At 39.4% G+C, this 19,140-nt stretch overlaps 2 protein-coding genes across 4 annotated transcripts in view; one reads left to right on the forward strand and one right to left on the reverse strand.

Annotated features, from left to right (window-relative positions):
• ZRANB3 (zinc finger RANBP2-type containing 3) overlaps window positions 1–19,140 on the reverse strand; it is a 487,195-nt gene that overhangs the window by 64,747 nt on the left and 403,308 nt on the right. The gene's annotated exons all lie outside the window — the stretch shown is intronic.
• MGAT5 (alpha-1,6-mannosylglycoprotein 6-beta-N-acetylglucosaminyltransferase) overlaps window positions 16,345–19,140 on the forward strand; it is a 126,148-nt gene continuing 123,352 nt past the window's right edge. For 2 of the 3 annotated variants that reach the window (XM_061443987.1, XM_061444059.1), the window contains exon 1: window positions 16,364–16,506. The gene's annotated coding sequence lies outside the window, so the exon portion shown is untranslated. Of the gene's footprint in view, window positions 16,507–19,140 lie in introns of all 3 variants that reach the window. The other variant, XM_061443912.1, reaches the window with a different exon arrangement.

The raw sequence follows: 19,140 nt of genomic DNA on the forward strand, positions 1-19,140 counted from the left end.
GACAAATTACATACCTACTTATTTATGCCAATGGACAGCTCAGGGAATTGGTTCTGTGTCTTTATTTCACTTCTTTTATTGCCATTGGTTGCATGAGGCATCTGGGAACAAGTTAAAGAAAACCCAACAACAAAAGCAGCTTTTTGATACTGAGGTCAGAGAATGAAAAGCTACGCTGAGAGATCAAACCTACCACAATGAAGAAGGTGTATTCGGCAAGGAAAGGAGGACCCAGTCCTTTTTCCCAAGGCAATACTATTTTTCTATTTGAGTATATACAAAGAGCTCAAATTATTCATGCAAACATTTCCATTAGGGTCAACGGGAGTGCAGTGAGCAGGATATGCAATAGCATTTGCTTGAAATCAGCAGGGACCAGGAACTCTGTTGTGCTAGATACAGTTCATACGTGCTGAAAGGTCTTTTGGGCTTTTACTGTCTAAACTAAAAAAAAACTAAGAGGAAGAGAAAAACAGAGGCACAATGCAATTAACACCTTGATGTACCTTCATGAACATAAATTCTAGTGTTGCATTGCATAAATGTTTAACTATTTTGCTGGACAAGGGACAAACTGAGTTGACAAAGGTGACATGCATTATTTTTGTGAAAGAGTTAAGCACTGAATTCCATTATTCTATAGTCCAAGGTATGTCGGTATCCACCTCAAAATAATTAATCCCATTATGCCAAATCCAGGCAATAACATGATCTGAACATTTACTTCTGCAAGAACAGTTTTACTGTATTTTCGTAAAGTGATAAAAAAAGTTCTAACAATACATGAAAAGATGTTTCTTTATTTAAATGACGTAAAAAATTTAGAGAGAATAAAAGCAATCAGGTAAGATTTCTCAATAGCAGCTGCTACATATTATTTATGAACCTAGAGCATTTAAAATGTGTAAAACCATTCATTTTAAAAGAAATATTGTAAAACTACCTCATTTACTATCATTTTTAATGTACTTGCCTGTAAGGAATATGATAATATTCTCTGTGACAGAGCTATCTTTTTTTTTTTTTTCCCCTTAATCAAGCCAAATATCTGCCAGAACAAGTTAAAATCAAATTGTCTTCTTAAGCAGTATTTTCAGTACACAGTCCTTCCAAAACAGGCAACTGCATGCTGCATTTCTGAAGTCTCTGAAGTCATGGCTGGACAACAGGACGGGATATAACATCAACTGTTTGACTGAAGCAATTACAATGCAAAAGGAAGTAACAGCTGGTCACATCAAACAGGAGGCATCTGATGGAAACCTCCTGTGATAAATTAGAGCCTCTGAAAAGTGGATAGCAAAGCAATGCCCTAAATAAGATTCACTGCTCATCAGTCCTTATATTTCCAATGTTTTTCAAGCATTTATTTTTGTTGTTTCTTCATTCCTTCTCTAATCACATATTTAGCAGGACCTGCCAGACTTTAAGGAATGTGGTATTTGATACAGTAACTGATGCTGGATTTATTGTGTTCTGTTTATAAAAAAAATGGATCACTTCAAAAGCAAAATCCACTACAATAGTGATGCCTTTTGTTTTGTTTAACATTTAGAGCCCTTGTAAAACTAAGAGCTGACAGGACCTTACAGCACTCAACATCTCATAGAGCTGAGCTTTTCAAATAGGCGAGTCATCTACACATACATTTAGGGAATTACATTCTAATTACGAAGACCCTTAACAGTTCTTAAATAGAGAAAAGCAGCCATGCCCACCAGACACCACCTACATGACCAACTTCCAGACATATCTATATACATTTGCCTCAGGAAATGCACTATTAATGACCTGACAATCACTTCTGGGTTCTCAATTTTTTCCTATAAAGTACTGAGAAATTTCTACCAATTGCATAACTGCAGCTAATATGTGAATTACTTCAACCCCAAAGTTTCCCAGTGTAAGATCTGCTTCCCTAAAAGAGCTGCCTTGGCTTTACTTCACATAGCAGTGCTTTCTCATATAACTAAGTTCCTAAAAATCAGTAACTGAACTCTAGTGAGTATGTTAAATTGTTCTATGTAGATTGCTGCCATGTATTGCTCCATTTCCACAATGGTGGTTCACTGCATACTGACAACTGATTCCACAAGCCCTAGTCTTCACTCACTAATAGCTTAATTTTTTATCATTTCAGTATAGATACTGACAGGTCACATGTATGAGAACATAAAAGAGTTGTCATGGCCGATCATACTACTGGTCCATCAAACCTGATAGTCTGTCTTTATTGTATCTCAGAGGAAGGTGCAAATCTTCAAAATGCAATAAACAATTATGCAATAGTAACCATAAAGGCAACATTTCTTTTCCACTCTGACAACCAGAAGCAAAAAAGGCTATTATCCTTTAAATAGTTTCCTATGCTGTGCATGACAGACTCCTTTTCCTTATGATTGATACTGAACAGGATGCTGCTGCAGCTAATAGACTCAAAATCTAAATTGGCCAAAGAAGAACAAGACTAAAAAGCAAGGTTAGCAGTAAAACTGTTACTTCAAAGCAAAGACTGAAACATAAAAGCTAGTTTCTGCAGCATTAACTTTGTTGTTTTATGGACAAGCTGTCCAACGATTTCAGATTCACACACGACTAATGAAGAAGACAAAGCAGATTTTAAGATCATATTAAGAGCTATTTTGAACAGTCATGGAGTCCATGACCTGGACTTAATCAGCTGTCTTATGGGAAATTCTAGGAATACTAGCCTTTAATGGCAACAATTGCTCATATAAAGGTACTGCTTTTATTCGTATTTCCTGGTAGTATTTTGCATGTGGACTCCCCTGAAAAGGACTGTCTAAAAGAGCAGCAATGCTGTTTCACTGAAATTAATCAAAGTTTATAATCCCATTATCCTATGATTCCAGCATTCCTGGATCTACTGCTCAACAATCTGCTGAGCTTGAAATAACTCAATTGACGTGATTTCCAGTCTACTTAGTAATTATTTTCCATAATTTATAGCAGATTATGCAGGATGTCCCACAGAGATCAGCAGACCAGCCGACTCTCTCTAGTCATGTGATGCCATGGAGCTGTCAGATGACTGAGTTCAGATTTCCTTTTTATTTATGGGTAGTCATATTTCCATTCTTTGAACCCTTACTTTTATCCAAAATCTGTTATCTTTTCCTTTGAAGCGAGTCAACTATTAATCCCTGCTGGCATTTGGAACTTTATAGGGGAAGAAAGAGCAGCAGAAGTAGAAAAATGGAATATCCAGACAGCAGTTAGGAACAAGTAATTTGTACAGAAATTTGTAATAGCAAGAAGAAACAAGTATGTTTTTCAGGGACAAATCAGCAACTTGTTGAAGGCTACTAGCTATGTATTTTATACTAAAACATGTTATTTCTCAAAACATTTGAAAGATCAAAAAATAGAGGAGAGGAATTTTTCTGAGTTCTCTAAATGGAAACAACAGCAAGCAGTTATCTTGAACTGAAAATGAAGCAATTGAGAGATATGAGAGATGAGCAAAGAGCGAGCTGTTAGTTTACAGAATATCAGTTAAACATGGTATGTCAAGCTAAATAAAGTGTAAATATTTGGAAAATTCTTAAAAATAGATAAAACAAAGCATTAGCAAATACACTGTTTGACAGAAGGGGATTCTACATCTGTAGCAGGATAGACATGCCTTGACTGGTCTTTCCTATTTATAACAGTTATAAATCTGTACACGTAAGTAACAGTTGGAAAATGGAAAAGGTCCTGAGTTTTTTTAAATAAGTCCATATAAATGAATAAATTTATGATTAATTTCCATGAAAGCAAATGTAAAATAAACATTTTAAATACAGTGTGCATTGGGTTCTGTGCAGTAGACACATATTTCTAATACAAATATGCTGTCTAAAAGGCAAATGCCCACAGGCTTCTAAGTGTACAGGAGCCAATATTGTTTGTGCAATTTGCTGTTAGTCTCAATTTTAGCAGCTATTTTCATACAGGACATTGTCACCAGAAAGGGTTGTGGGTGGAGGGTTTCAGTAATGAACATCTAGGAATGTTGATATAAAATAGATGACTAAATTTGCATGAATGTTTTCAGAAGGGACCTTTCTGGTTTTAAACACCTTTACAGTAAATGATCAGTCTAGAACTCTCCAGAAAATTGTTGAAGACCCGCTGATCCATCACAGCGCATCTAAGCCGATGGGCTAGACCCGCAGTCACTTAAGTTCTTTCTGAAGTAAGAACAGTTTGAACCTCACTTTATTTCTGCTGTAGGCATCTGCAGTTACACCCATCTGAGATGAATAGATGGGTCTGGTAATCACTACACTATTGGTACCATCCTTACTTTTTAACCCCAGTTTCAGCAGACGAGGGCAAGATTTGATTTACCAAAGTAAATATTCCATGTGCCTGATATGACAGACTGATGTAACTCGACCTGCAGTATTTTTAGGCAATGACTAACAGTAAATTAGCCAGCACATGAGAAACACCTTCTTTCCTACTAGCACCCTATAGCTCATTGACCTACCTCCCTGCAATACACACAAAAAGATGACAAATTTTTCTAAATACTGACTCTCCTGATTGAACATTTGCCTTTATCACTTGCCAATAACCCTAGCCACTAATGACTTTTAAAAAAAACAAGTCTTCAAACCACTAACTTGTATACTATTTAGCTAGATTTACTTAAACTGTAGCTATGTCCTAAATCACCTGCTACTCTCCTAAACTACAGAGATAACTTAAAAATGTATCATGTGATTACACACAGTAAATTGATGGTAATCCATTGCCATCCCTATACAAACACATTTCCCAGCTTGCTAAGATCTAAATGATTCTGGCTAGGGTCTCTATCACGTGAAATGTGAGGCTGCTAGGGGACAATAGGTCATAACTTGAAACTCTCAGTCACACCTCCCTAACCTGGTCTGACGGAATCCGTATTAAAAGCTTTTCTCCAGTGATCCTTCTCTAGCAATGAATAACAAAAGGTATTTAGAAGTTTGATGCTGGTCACTGTTCACTTCCACACATTTGAATGAAGCCACCCAATCTTTCCTTGTATCTCATGCTTGTTAGGCATATATGTCTAAGAATATACAGTTGTCTATAAGAAATATATTCCAGAATGTCTAAGGGAACCAGGGAGAAAAGTAACTGGAAGCCAAGGATCTAATTAGGAATACATTAAAATTCCAGGCTCTTCAGTTGTATTAGAAAACTCATAAATTTGACTGCATCTGCTTAACAATGGGAAGTATCTCCAGGGATAACCAAGCATGTCTAAATACTTCCTATCCGCAGAGATCGGAGTGACATGAGAACTGCATTCAGAGACTGTCCTCTTGAATATTGCTTCAGATCATTCTTTTTTGTTTGTTTGTGTGTTTTGTTGTTTTGTTTTGCTTTTTGTTAACAATGGCAAAAAAAAAAAAAAAAAGGTACACCCTTATTTCAGTCTTTGGACAATCCACAGAACACCTGAATTCCAGAAGAAAAAGTATCTGCCCATTTTCTAGTCAAACTAACATTGATTAACTGTACAAGCTGCTGTAGGTTCATTGCATCATGTTCCACATTTGGTCTCAACTCCTTTCTGGCTGCAGTTCAAGTTGTTTTTTTGTCACATCTGCAAAGCCTTGATGATAGCCTGGGATCTCAGCACATTAGAAAGTGATTTCCTTAAGCTTCACTGTAGAATCTTCGATTGATGACCAGTTTTACCTGCCATCCATAATACAGAATTATTCCAAAGGTAGCAGATCCTAGTAACAGCCGAAGAGACGGCAGAAGACAGAAAGAAACTTAGTTTTTGAAATTACTCAATAAAGGCAAAGAAAAAAACACTTTTAGAAAAAATAATGATTTTTTCATTAAGTCTAGTTCTTGGATGAAGAAGTCAGTATCCATTACTTAAATCAAAAATTCCATGAATTCCTATGTGTTGATTGATACTCCCCAGAGACCTTTTCTGTCAATACTTATTTGATAAGAAAGATATGCAATTCACACTCTGAAGAATTTGAATTTTACAGTTGCAGAAAGCAAATATAACTGATCCAGCTTTGACTTTTCATCTGTATCTCACAATGTCTAAACATTGCCAGAGAGCAGACTTGGGTGAAGATGTATTCAATATACACAAATAAATAGTAAAAATTTACAATAAAGTAAAAAATATACAATAAAAAGGTATTGTTGTTATTTTTCATATTTGCAGGTTTAGGCTGGGGTTTTTATTTTATAAAAGGACTACATTTCTGAATAAGGAAAAACTTGCCGGTGTTCCAGTTAGCCTACTTTCCATTTAAATGGGTTGTCTGGCAAAGGAAATATTTTTCCCTTAGGAAACCTACCCTTTCTGACTTTCCAGGTCAAGACTTCTCTCATAGCACATGCAAATGCTTCTACTACGTATTTTGCTCCAGTATTGTAGCCTGGCATACACATAAGGTCAAATGACTCAGCACATATCCAGTGGCTGCATCTATCATTATGTAGCTTATTATTTTAAGAGATTTGTACAGAATTCTTCCCTTCTTGTAAGAATTGATTTTCAAATATTTTTTGTCATGCATAACATGTCCCTGTTCAAGAAAAGCATCTTGGAGAAAGCAGACTGTATGGTAAGTTTAAGATACTTTACAGTAAGTGTAGTCCATTTCCATAAAGCCCATTGTATTACATATCCACAAAAAAAAAAAAAAAAAAGGAAAAAAAAGAAAAAGCAGCAGTCCTTTGTTGAAAGATCTTCAGCCCCATGGAGTAAAAATACATTAAAATAACAACAGATTTGGAGGAGAAGGTAAAAGATGGAAGGCAATGGTAGGACAGAGAAGATGTGATCATTTTTCTAGTAGGTAATTAAAACATTTGATAAATTTGAGTAAGAGTCAATTTAGGAACTCAAAGTTTTTGTTAATTTTCAATATGTGAAGCGAATATTGACTTTGGGCTATACTTTGCAAAGTCAAGCACCAAACTAAAAAAAAAAAAAAAACAAACCATAAAAAATCAAAAAAAACCCAAAACTCCATAAAAGTAAATGTGCTTTTCCTCTTTTTGCAACAGCAATCCTATTCACAAATACTCTGTTTCCAGAAGTGTCCAGTAACAAGATGAGAAAACTTAGAGGTCACTGAAATTCCAGATGGATGAGCATTCCTCCAAGACTTCTGCAGTGCTTGAAAGACTGCACTTACAGTCTTTGTTGTATAAACGTGGTGGGAATACAGATTGCAAAATGTCAGCAGCTCCAGACAACTGCAAGTACCTAAAAGATTATCACCAAAGTCAGACTAAAATTTTCCAGATGACACTTTAAATCACTCTAAAGGAGACATCATTTAGGGTAATCTACAAAATTCAGTTATTATTTAGCAACTAAAATTCCACTAAAACTTTAATTTACCACCAAACAATGCAAACATATGCTCAGTATTGTTCACACCTTAGCCAACCCTTTTATTTATTTATTATAAAACAGAGTAACTACATAAATACACACCAGACTGCAATCCATTGACCACAGGACTCTCAACCTTTTAGATTTTCAAATTAGACCAAAGGGGACCTACTAGATCTGCTTAAGCAGCAGAAAGCCTACAAGTAAGCTCTTGTATGTGTGGCAATTCTGCAGTCGAAACCCCTGCCTTTATTGCCTATCTCATAAATAATAGACATAAATAGTCTAGGATTTCAGACATGGGGTACAGTACAGTGAACCAGTATCCTACACAAAATTTTCTTCATTTGAGAGGCTGAGGGGAAAGGGTATTTAAAGCTGGTGATCTACATCTCAGAGTTTGAGTTTGTCTCTAATAATAACAGAAGCTTCACCTACCTTCTGTTGAAGCAAGAGACTCTTGTCACAGCTCACCAATTGCTGAAAACAGTCTGTTATTTTGTCAAGTTTTATAATCAGTTCTTTTTAGCTTTATAAAGCAGTCTCCAGTTTAGTGTCTTCTATAAATCAAGTGCCTCCCTCTTTCAAATTTTAATTGCCAAAACAGTGAGAACAGCTCTCTTTTAAGTAGATGGAAAGTAAACTAAATCTGTTTTTAACACCTTAGTTTAGCGGTTCCCATAAGTGAAATGTCACCTGGCTACTTGAGAGGGAAAAGATACCAATTTCAGTGACTGCCTGCATCATGTGTTTTCTTCACCCTTGTTTGATAATATATTTGGTATTACTGAAGAGTAAACTTGATAAACTACATTTCTGAGTCTTTATATCCTTTTGAGTTTCAAAGAAACAAGTTAATAAATTATTTTAAAGAAAAAAATACAATTCAGGGTTACTTAAGAACAATTACAAGTATGTACAACAGTATTACCCAGATTGTGAAGACTGTCAAAAGTTCTGAAGACTTACAGGAAATAGGGTATTTCCCAGATGTGCTGTTGCTTAAAGCAGTAGGCCTGATGCTGAAATCACAATTAATATCCTAGATCAAACTGTAAAACCAGATTTAAAAGTAAAGATTATTTGGCTCCTAGTGTTTATTTGGGGTATCAAATAACAATAGAAATACAGACACATTTAATTAAGGCTGAAAAAGAATTAATGTCATTGGCATTGACACGGAGTCCTTTGTTACATTAGCAATAATGTAGCAGAGATCCACTCTCTATTCCAAAATCATCACTCTATTGTACTGGCCAGAAGCACAGTTATAACACTAAGGACACATATTAGTTAAAAATTAGGAATTAATTCTTCATTACCAAGATTTTCCAGATTTTTGTCCACAGGACACAGTCCTATGAGATGCAGTACAACAGCAGGAAATGATGGGGCCTATACTGGGGGCAAAGAGGCATGGAGGTGCAAATATATAAAAAGTTCATCTGGGACACTGCAGAGTAAGATTTCCAAATATTTTTTAAAACTGTTGTTTTGAAATCATTCCAGTTCACTGTTCAAAATATGCCAGAAGCTGCATGGAAACCCATGAAAGCCCAAAAGAGGAACTGAATCTACAAGCATCGTTGAATTGGAGCTATTTTGTGCCTTGAAGAGGTTGAATTGCACTGTAAAGGAAAGGCATTATGTCCTATCCAGGTAATTTCTGTTAGGATGAGGGAGTTAGACCTTAGAAAAGAAGCACATCCCCAGATGAGTTAGCACATAAAAGGAAGGCATAAGGACATAACATCTTCACTGAGTCAGCTGAAGGACCAGCTGCTCAGTATCTCGAAGAAAGAATATGAAGAGACGCTTTGGTGAGCAGTGCAAGAAAGAGGAATTGTGCCTTCCAGGGAATATTTTCCCAGCTTCCTAACATTCTCAGAGGTTTATATGTAGACTTGGAAGCTTCTTTAAAGTTGCTCCCTATTTAACAGCCACCGAAGCACCTCTTATCCTTGAACTATATGACTCTTCTTTTAAATCCATTTCTATTTTTGGCCCCCAAGAAAACCCTGCAGATTCTACAATTTAACTTAGATTTTTACAACCATTTCTTTGTTTGAAATCCACTATTCAAAAAAATCATTGTGTACCACAAGTTGTTTTGCTGTGACAAATACTGAACAATTCTGCCCTATTCATCTGATCTGTGCAATCTGTGATTTCAATAATCTTGTTTTAGTCAATCTTAATCACTTCTTTCCCAAATTCCTCTCTAATTTCAAGTCAGTTTTGTCTCTTCTCATATGATGTACTTCAAAGTCTCTGATCACTCTTACCATCCTTTATTGCTTTTCTACACCTTTTCTGAAGTAGGGAAAGAGAACTGCCAGATTCAAATCTGAGTGTACCATGGATCTCTACAGACATAGGGATGTTTTGGGTGTTTTTGTTCACAAATTCTTTCTTAATATTCCCCAACATTCTGGGGTTTCGATCACTGTTGAACATTGAGCAGATATTTTCAGAGATCCTACAAAGTAATTTGACAATCTTATTCCTGATTAGTAATATCAAAAGTACATTTGGTTATATAGATAGTCACTTCTTATTTTTAATGTAATTTTGCATTTATCATGCAAAATAATATGAACACGAAATTATATCTGCTGGTTTATTTTCCTGTCATTGCAACAGTCTGAAATCAGTTTTAGATTCTATTGTCATCAGCAACTTTATATCATCTGCAACTGTCACCTCAAGTACACTTAAAAGCAGATTGCAAAACAAGGTCCTGAGAGATTCTAAAGATAAACTCCCTCCACAGTGACAAATGATCCCATATCCCTATTCCTATGCCTACCTTTTAAGTGTCTTATTAGATATCCCATAATGATCTCATTTCTTTAATGACATTAAGCGTTTAGCTCAGGCATTTGTGAAAAAGTTTATGGATATCTGAATAGAGACTACTGTCCAGATCAGAGAGATGGTTACTGACTCTTTCAAATAAAAAAACAGCTCATTGTTTACCTCTACAGAAGAGAATCATGTATAGATATTAACCTACTACACATATGCTATCTATCTATATATATATATATACTAAGCATACTTCCTGATGAGTCATTGGGGCAGAAGTCAGACTAGCCATCCATTTCCAATATTCAGTCATCACTACAGACCATTCTGAAATTGGTGCTTCTGATAGTTATGAAAAGAGGCTGATTAGACAAATGTAGCAGAGACAACCACTCCTACCTAAGTTCCTTTAAAACACTTGAATGAATATCATCAAGCCTGGGTACTGTAAATTTTATTGATTCAATCTGAAAACTCTTCTACTCATAGAATCACAGAATGGTTTGGGTTGGAAGGGAACTTAGAGATCATTAATTCCAACCCTCCTGCCATGGGCAGGGACACCCTCCACTAGACCAGGCTGCTCAAAGCCCTGTCTAGCCTGGCCTATTGCATCTTCAGTTTGAGACAATAGCTCCATAAAGATTATACTCGATGGGAAACCTGCAAAAATTACTTCCTCAGTAGTGAACACTGAGGAAGTTCATTACTTCCTCACTAATACAATAGGCCATTCATATTTTCTACTATGCCCTTGCTGCTGTTCTTACTGTTATTTCTTAGTCTTTCTCCGCTTATACCTTAATCATTTATCTGCTGCACAGTCTCTGGCAAATCTCCGTAAGTGGCTAGTGACTTGTTTTCTCAGGAAAGCCTTTAATTCCCCCAGGTCCAATGAGATCTCTAAAATAAATCATGATGCGATTTCAGTTTGCATTCAAATGAGAACACAGAGTATCTCTTACACCTTGAACAGTAATTCACACCTTTGCAAGGTGAATGTAAAATATGACCATCCTTACTAATTACTACAAAGGGAGGAAGACAGTGGAGAATGAGCTCCATGAGATTCATACTGTGCCTATGAAATTTTACAATTATATGCCATTTTGCACTGAAATGCTACTGTGATGTCCAAAAAGAATTCTCAAATGATTTCCTGCAAATGGGGGGACTCCTTAGTACCAGTTAATGGAAATTTTTGTACAATTTATGTTTACAATGTCTATGGTAATGTGGTGATCTCTTGGGATATAGACCAATGTTTTCGGGTGATGAAAAATTTTATAACCCAGTTGTTTCACCTATGAACAGGGAACAGAATAAAACCTTCAAAGGCAAGAGTCAAATAACAATTTATAGATTTGCTCTTCTGTACTGGGCAGTCTAAAATGCCTTTTTAAAAGGTGACTTTTTTATATCCAGAAATACTTGGTGGGAAGGATACAGCTAAAGTCTAACTGCAAAGTCTTACTTATGTTAGAAAACAGGGGTTACCTGAATATGGGGGAAAGGACAGAACATTTTCTCTTTTCTACTTTTCTGATATTTAATGAGAGTTAAACCAAGGTTATCCTACAGCAACTTTGAATTGTGAATAAAGAGCAAAAGGAGAGGATGATTCTTCAAGATTTCACTTTGTGATCAGAATATTAGGGTTGAATACAACAGCTCTCCAGAATTATATTATACTGTAGTTCAAAAAACATAGATGAGATCCTGACAAATCAGAGGAATCAAACAAAAAAGCAAGATACATTCTTGAACAAGAATGCGTTACTCTTCTGATCTCCAGTACAGGTGTTGGATTAGGCTATCATTTTGCAATAAATTAATTTCTATCAATGAAGCTGAGGAAGACATCAAACAGAAAGCTTTAAAAGCATATGTTGGAAGTCTCAAGATGCAGTTATGGTGTTTGGCAATGAAGAGACAATGAAGATACTTTTCAGGAAGGTCTTTTTTATCATATCTCTGGTTCAAATTTCAGTTTTTTCTTTCTTTTTTCCTCTTCTCCTTTTTCATTTTACTGAAGTCATGTTCAGCATTCATAATACAATACTCAACCTACCACTAAAGAGTCCACTTAGTATCTCAAAGCTAACAAGTAACTTTTTGGAACAGGATCTTGTCACAGAGAAAGGAAGGAGGTGAAATAACAGCATCTACAGCACTTTCATCCAGGGCATTTACCAAAGAAGGTAAAAAACCCTGCACAGAGGGATGGAGATCTTCCAGAGACCAAACAACATGGCTTTGAAGGAGATGCAGATTATAATGCAGATGCTCTCTAGTTCCTATCTCAAGTGCTTTACTGCTGTGGTGATCCAAGAAGTATAATTTGATGTAATACTATGTCTATCTACCATAAGACAAGAGGAGCCTACCAAGTGGAACAAAGGCAGGAATGCAGGATAAAGTCCAGAAGAAAGATATTTCTATATTAAAATTATTTGCTATACCTATATTCTCTAATACTATATATTTCATAAAAAACAGATTTTGCTATTTTATAAGTGTGCTGTAATTGCTAGACAGTATTACATGTCAAAGGGGAATATAGCCTACACATAGGGTTTAAGTAAGTATTGTCTGTTAATAATCACCAAATTCTTCTATGCTTTAAGCATATTTCTCCAAGCTACAATAGTTTATTCTTTGAACAGAGATGGAAAGTTCAACAAGTACATTTAAATTAGTAACAGTAACCGTTTCTGAAGTTAGTATTGGTGACTTCTATGCATTTACATTTTAGGTTATCATTCACTGCTGGTCCACAATCAGAATTTTCCAAAACTCGGTAAAGAGAAGTGCAAAAGAATTGGTCTCGCAACATAAACAGTGCTCAAATGATCCCACTGTATTCAGTGTCTTCTAAGGATTATTTCTGCCCTTTTATGTTGGATTTACAGAAAGCAAGCACACGTTAGTATAGATGAGACTTCTTAATCCAGCCTAGCTGAGTTCTCTACTAATCTGAAGCTGTGACTGGCACACAATCACACATGGGAGCTTTTGTTATCCAATCAGTTATTAAACTTTCCATTAACCACAAATATAGTCAAGATTCTCAGTCTTTGCCTTTGTCGTGGTTTAAGTCCAGTCTGAAAAAACAGGTAGCCATTAGCTCACTCCCCCCCCCCGCCCCCCGGCTTCCTTCCCCTGCTCCCAGAGGGATGGGGAGGAGAATCAAAGGAATGTAACTCCCACAGGCTGAGATAAGAACAGTCCAGTAACTAAGGTATAACACAAACCACTACTGCTACCACCAATAATAATAATGATAAAGGAAATAACAAGGGAAGAGAATGCAACAGCTCACCACCCCCCTACCGATACACAGCCCGACCTGAGCAGTGATGTAGCCCTTCCAGGTAACTGCTCCCAGTTCTACATCCTGGGCATGATGTGCTGTGCTATGGAATACCCCTTTGGCTAGTTTGGGTCAGGTGTCCTATCTCTGCTTCCTCCCAGCTTCCCCTCCTCCCTGGCAGAGCATGTGACTCAGAAAGTCCTTGGTCAGAGTAAACATTCTGACCAGCAACTAAAAACACTGGTGTTATCAGCGTTGTTCCCAGGCTGAAAGTCAAAACCACAGCACTGCACCAGCTACTAAGAAGGAGAAAAATGACTGCTCCTGCTGAACCCAGGACAGTCTTATACAAGGTTTAGGTGTTTTCGCACAACAGACCTACAACTGTTGAATGTTGCCTCAAACGTGTATGTAGCACTGCTACACACATGGTGACAGTCACGAAACACACACGGTGCTAAACTGCAGCCATTCCTCCCTGTACCTGTGATCAGTACACAGACTCCTAGAGCTGGAGAGAACCTGTGGCTCTGGGATGCAAACAGGCAAGGTGAGATACCAGCATCAGGACTCTGATTGTATTAACAGGCCTTAATGGTCCTAATCAGCCTCACCTGGGCCTTCACCCACAATCTCTTCCCACAGCACAGAATGAGTAAACAGATAGGTAAAGCTGTAATTGTGAGCATCACACTGAATGTCAGACAGGCCTGAGATAGCTAAATCTGATTAACTGGTGGCCTACTTGTTATGCACTAAAATGAGGAATAAACCTGTAAATGCCAGGTTGCTCTCAGATTCTAATACTTTCATGCTGTAAGGGTTTATGTTCTCCTTTCAGTCTCTTGCTCCTTATGCTCCAAGAACCCAACCCTTCCTTAAGACACCCACTCTACCATGCAGTTTTTGCTTAATTAATGCACAGTTTGCTCATCTCTCTCATCTTTTCTCCTTTAGCTATGTCAGATATACATACTGTAAAACATGTAGTGTAACTTCTTGAATGAAGAATCTAGTTGCTATGGTTCAGTTTGAAAACCATTAGCTAATAAGGTCTACTGCTCGCTGAAGTAAGAGCTCTGCTAGGAGACCCCTGTTGCTATTTTCTGATATATAGAATTTCTACAACAGAGCACATCAAACTCAAAAGTGACTGCAATGTTAGGTCAGCTCTTGCGTGTGAGCTTCCTAAATTAAAACTATAATAAATAGAAAGGGATGAAAGTGCTGTAGATACTGATATTTCACCTCCTTCCTTTCTCTGTGACAAGAGCCTGTTCCAAAAATCATATTAGAACTTTTAACTGTTACCCATCTTACACAGAAAGATGTCAAGTCTTTGATCCTCCAGTGCCTTGTAAAATTTTCAAATCCCTAACCTCTCACTAAATGCCAGTGAACATTTCCAACTGGAAACACAGCACAATGCTGGGTAAAAAGTGAAACTCCAAGTTACACAGCATTACTGCAGATGGCTGTGCGTACAAGTGTCCTTCAGCACGCATTGTGTGCATCACCATTGTCTGACCCATCTGGAGAAACCCAAAATGAATAGCACTGAACACTAGCAGATATTTTTGAGAATAGTGGCCAAAACTATATCCATTATTTTGGGTCTGGGTTTTTGTGTGAGTAATCACTTCCTAGTGATTCATGGTGTGTGAAAACTACTGTAACAGCTACTGATCTGAGTCCTGCAGCTTATTACAAGCTATACCTGCTCTTTCTTTAGCCTATATTAGGTAGCAGAGGTAACCAGAAACCTATTTTCTTACTCTGATCTTGATCTACTCGACAAAAAAAGCCTCTACCAACATCAGAATAGGATTGGCCACCAGATGTCACCCATCTCCTAGTAGCATCCGCTAAATCTGCGAATGCAGGCTTGGGAAAACACTATTCTCCAGAAGCTGTGCTAAATAGAGACTGTCTCGCCACTATAAAAATATAGTTACCTCGTTACAAAACTATATTATCTTCCTCTGCTCAAATGGCTCCAAAACACTGAAGCTCTAGTAGTTTATAGAGTCTGTTTTTGAGACAACCTAAGAAGTAGATGAACACCCAACAACTCCTGGCACAAATACCTGTCTCTAACACTCAGGAAAATGTTAGCTGATGTAATGCGTCCACCCAGTGCAGCCAAAACCACAGCTGCTACCAAAGACAAGATCCGCGCCTAGCCTTGTGCAATGTCGAGGCTGGGGGCAAGCCCGGGGAAGGCAGAAGAGAGCTGTTAAGGAACCTGTTTCAGGTCAGCCAGCGCTCTTCAAGCCATTACCTATCTAGCTCTGCTTCCAGGGTCTCTGCTTGACAAGCCCCTCAGCACCGTGAGGCGGCAGCGTCGGCTTCCCCAGCCGCTCCGCAGCGGGATCCTCAAGGCCTGAGCAGGGCCCACCGCTCCGATGGAACATCGACCCTTCAGCCGGACACCGGCCAGCGTGAGACGAAAATGTCCCGCTCTTTGGAGGGCGAGGCCGTGACTGAGGAGAGCCGAAGCACCCCACCAGCACCCCCTGAGCGGCTCGCTCCGCACACTTACGACAGCGCGTAGCGGCTGCGCATGAGCGGCTGTGCTCATACCCGCTTGCGGGCGCGTTCTCTTCACACCCGCGGCGGCAGCCGCCGCCACCCCCCGCGCGCTCCGACGCTAGGCAGGCACTTTGCAGACGCTCCCTCGCTCTGCGCGACCTGTGACCGGCGCTTCCGGCCGGGCGGCCGGCGGGGCTGGTTGTTCGCGCGTGCTCCCCGTTCTGTGCGGCTGCCAGCCGCCGCCGCCGCCTGCACTCGGGCGGGTGCTGCTGCGCCGTGCTGCGGCCCTGCTCGCGGCTGGCAGTTTGCAGACGCTCCCTTGCGCCCGCCCGCCAGCCTCCAGGTGGCCCGGCCCCCACAGCGGGCGCGGCAGGCGGCAGCCGCCCCTCGGCCCGCGCCGGCCCCCGCCGAGGACCATGGGCGGTGCGCTTTTCCCGGCGCGGGATGCTGCGCACGGGCGGCGCCGGAGAAGGTGAGGCAGAGAGGGGTTGTGAGTAGTGGGGGACCGGTGCCATGCCCAGCCCAGCCGTGGGGGGTCGCAGCTGCCGCTGCCCCCCCTCAGGCCGCTGCGGCTCCTCAGGCCGTGAGGGAGAGCGGTCTCCTGAGCCCTTCGTCGTGTCTGCCGCATCTGTGCGGGGCGGGGGTCGCCCCTTATCGCCGGGACCGGCCCGGATCAGGGGAGTCGCCTGCCCGGGCGTCGCGGGGAGCTGCGAGGCGGGGCCGGCTGTGGGCGCGGGTGCGGAACGGGAGGGAGGCAGGAAGGGGGGGTCGCCGAGGCAACCGCTTTGGTGTGGCCGGGCCCGTGCTTGCCGCGGCCCGGTCGCCCCCGTCACCTTGCGTAACGACCTTCCGCGCCCGGCGTGGTGGGGAGTGACTCCGCGGGCGGCTACCCCCGAATGCAGCAGGGGCCCGGGAGGCGTCTGCGGAGGGGGCGCGGCCCCGGGAGCCCGGCGGTGGCTGCCCGCAGTTTAAGAGGGCGGGCGAGCCTCTGAGGGAAGTGCGGGTGGCAAGCGCTGCCGTGGATGGAGGATGAATCTCCAGCGAAAGTATGTTGAGATCTTCCCCTTACGATACGATTTACAAGCTTTCGGTTCTACCCGATGCTGGTTTTGTTTCCTTTTCAGACTTCGTAAGCGTCTAGGAAGTGAATCATAAAAATGTTCCTGAAAACTGGCATCTCTGTGCCAGTTGTGCTTTGGTCTGCCATGCCTGCTACTTTCTTTTTGCCGAAGGTGTTGAGCTCTAGATTGGACAAAACAGTGCTCTTCATTTGTCAGGTTCAGTATTTCTTGCATATCAACATCATCTTGTGGTTTATCGTAGGGGTTTATCGTTCTGTGAAGAGCAGTGACTGATCTGATGCCATTGCATAGGTGTGAGGACGTACATTAAAGAGGAATTTTGGGGCCTGTTTCATTGTCTCCCTTGAGTTTTAGCAACTATTTAAGGTAAACTTACTTTTAAATATATCTAGGAGGAAAATAAATGTCACTCAGTTTTGAGAAACTGAATCTAGGTGGAGGCTTTCATTACTGTTAACATAGGGAGTGTAGGTTCCATCTTTTTCCAGCTACAGTATAATCCCAATCTCATCTTTTGAGTGCGTATTTTTGTTTCTGCCATTGTGGTCAGTAAACTTGAGAGAATTAATTCTTAATTGTTATATTAGGTCTTGATACATCAATGTCTCTTGATAACTACAGCAATAATAGAATATTCTTTAAATGAAGACACACTCTGAGATTCATGTTGTTCTAGTATATTTGTCTAAAAAAAAATCTTTGTCACCTTGTCCCCGTGAAATAGTATGATAGGTTTTTCAACAGCATGACTCATAATCCTAAATACAGGAATGAATTTTTGATTTAGTGCAGAGCAAGTGCTTTATCTCAGCTAACAGCCTTGTGCGTAGAAAATGCAAGTAGGGAGGTGGGAGTGTCTGGTACTGTATCTGTTAATCTTTGTCCTCAGGAGGACAGAATTCAGAGTTGTTTACAGGCTAGGGTTATATATATCTTTACTCCCAAATCAACGAGGTGATCCCAGTTCCTTGAAAATACTTTTGCTGTTTCATAAAAGACCAAAAAGCTTTCAGAAAAGGAGGAACCAGTTAGTTCTTGTTATTTATTATTGAAATAATTTTGCCTAGGGACACTGAGTCCAATTTAGTCTGAATGGGTGATTTACACTTTTCCTTCTTCATTTCTGTGTAATGACTGTTCTTCATGAGAAACTCTGTTTACTGGAACACCCACAGTTGACATAATTATTGGTGGCTGTACCAAGCCTAATAGTAGAAAAAAAAAAAACCTTGCTTTTTCTTTTCTTTCTTTCTTTTTTTTTTTTTTTTCTTTCATTCCTGGTGGTTTTCTTATGTATAACGTGACTTTCATCACTGCTTTCAACCCTTTACTTCTATGAGATGATGTAGGGAACAGTTTACTCCTAAATTGGCTCATGGAGCAGTATTTTAGCAAAACGAATGTCTGTTTTTCATAATTCAATGTGCACAGTCCTTTTTCTGTTGCTCTTATGTAGAATATGGATTTATTTTGTACAAGCTGTATAAGGATTAAATAAGAACACATGCTTCCTCTTTTCTGGGTGACAAATTTATCTTGCTGTCCAGGAAGAAGGCAGCTTATACAGCCTTGACTGAAAAGATGCTAAAAGGCAAAGTGACTGAATATAAGAAGATCAGGTTCTTTAAGCTCCCAAAACTAAACTGCCTAAGCAGCCAGCAGCACTGGGTGCAAAGCATCTAAAATCCTTTAATATGTTTCATGAAGTAGAATCTGGTAAAATAATGAAGTATTCTGAATTCCTAAAATTACTTTGAATAAAGACAGTTGCTCTCCAATTTGAAGTCATCTCTTTCCAGCTAGAAGATTCCTTTCCTCTCCCTTGCTTAAAAAAAACAACTTTATGCCATTTACTTCTATGCTTGAGATAATATGTAGAATTTTACTAACACTATTAATTTCCCTTAAAGTTTTAATTTTTTTTCAGTTTTGATCACAATGGTTTTGGCATTGTATGCCACTGTTATCTAACAAGTTCACTCTGCTTTTCCTTCTGTTTAATGAAATGGCTTAGTATTCAGCTT

Source organism: Pezoporus flaviventris, unplaced genomic scaffold, assembly GCF_033815535.1.
Source record: "Pezoporus flaviventris isolate CSIRO_AGI_PZ_B2104156 unplaced genomic scaffold, CSIRO_AGI_Pfla_v1 ptg000001l, whole genome shotgun sequence".
NCBI classification, from domain to species: Eukaryota; Metazoa; Chordata; class Aves; order Psittaciformes; family Psittacidae; genus Pezoporus; species Pezoporus flaviventris.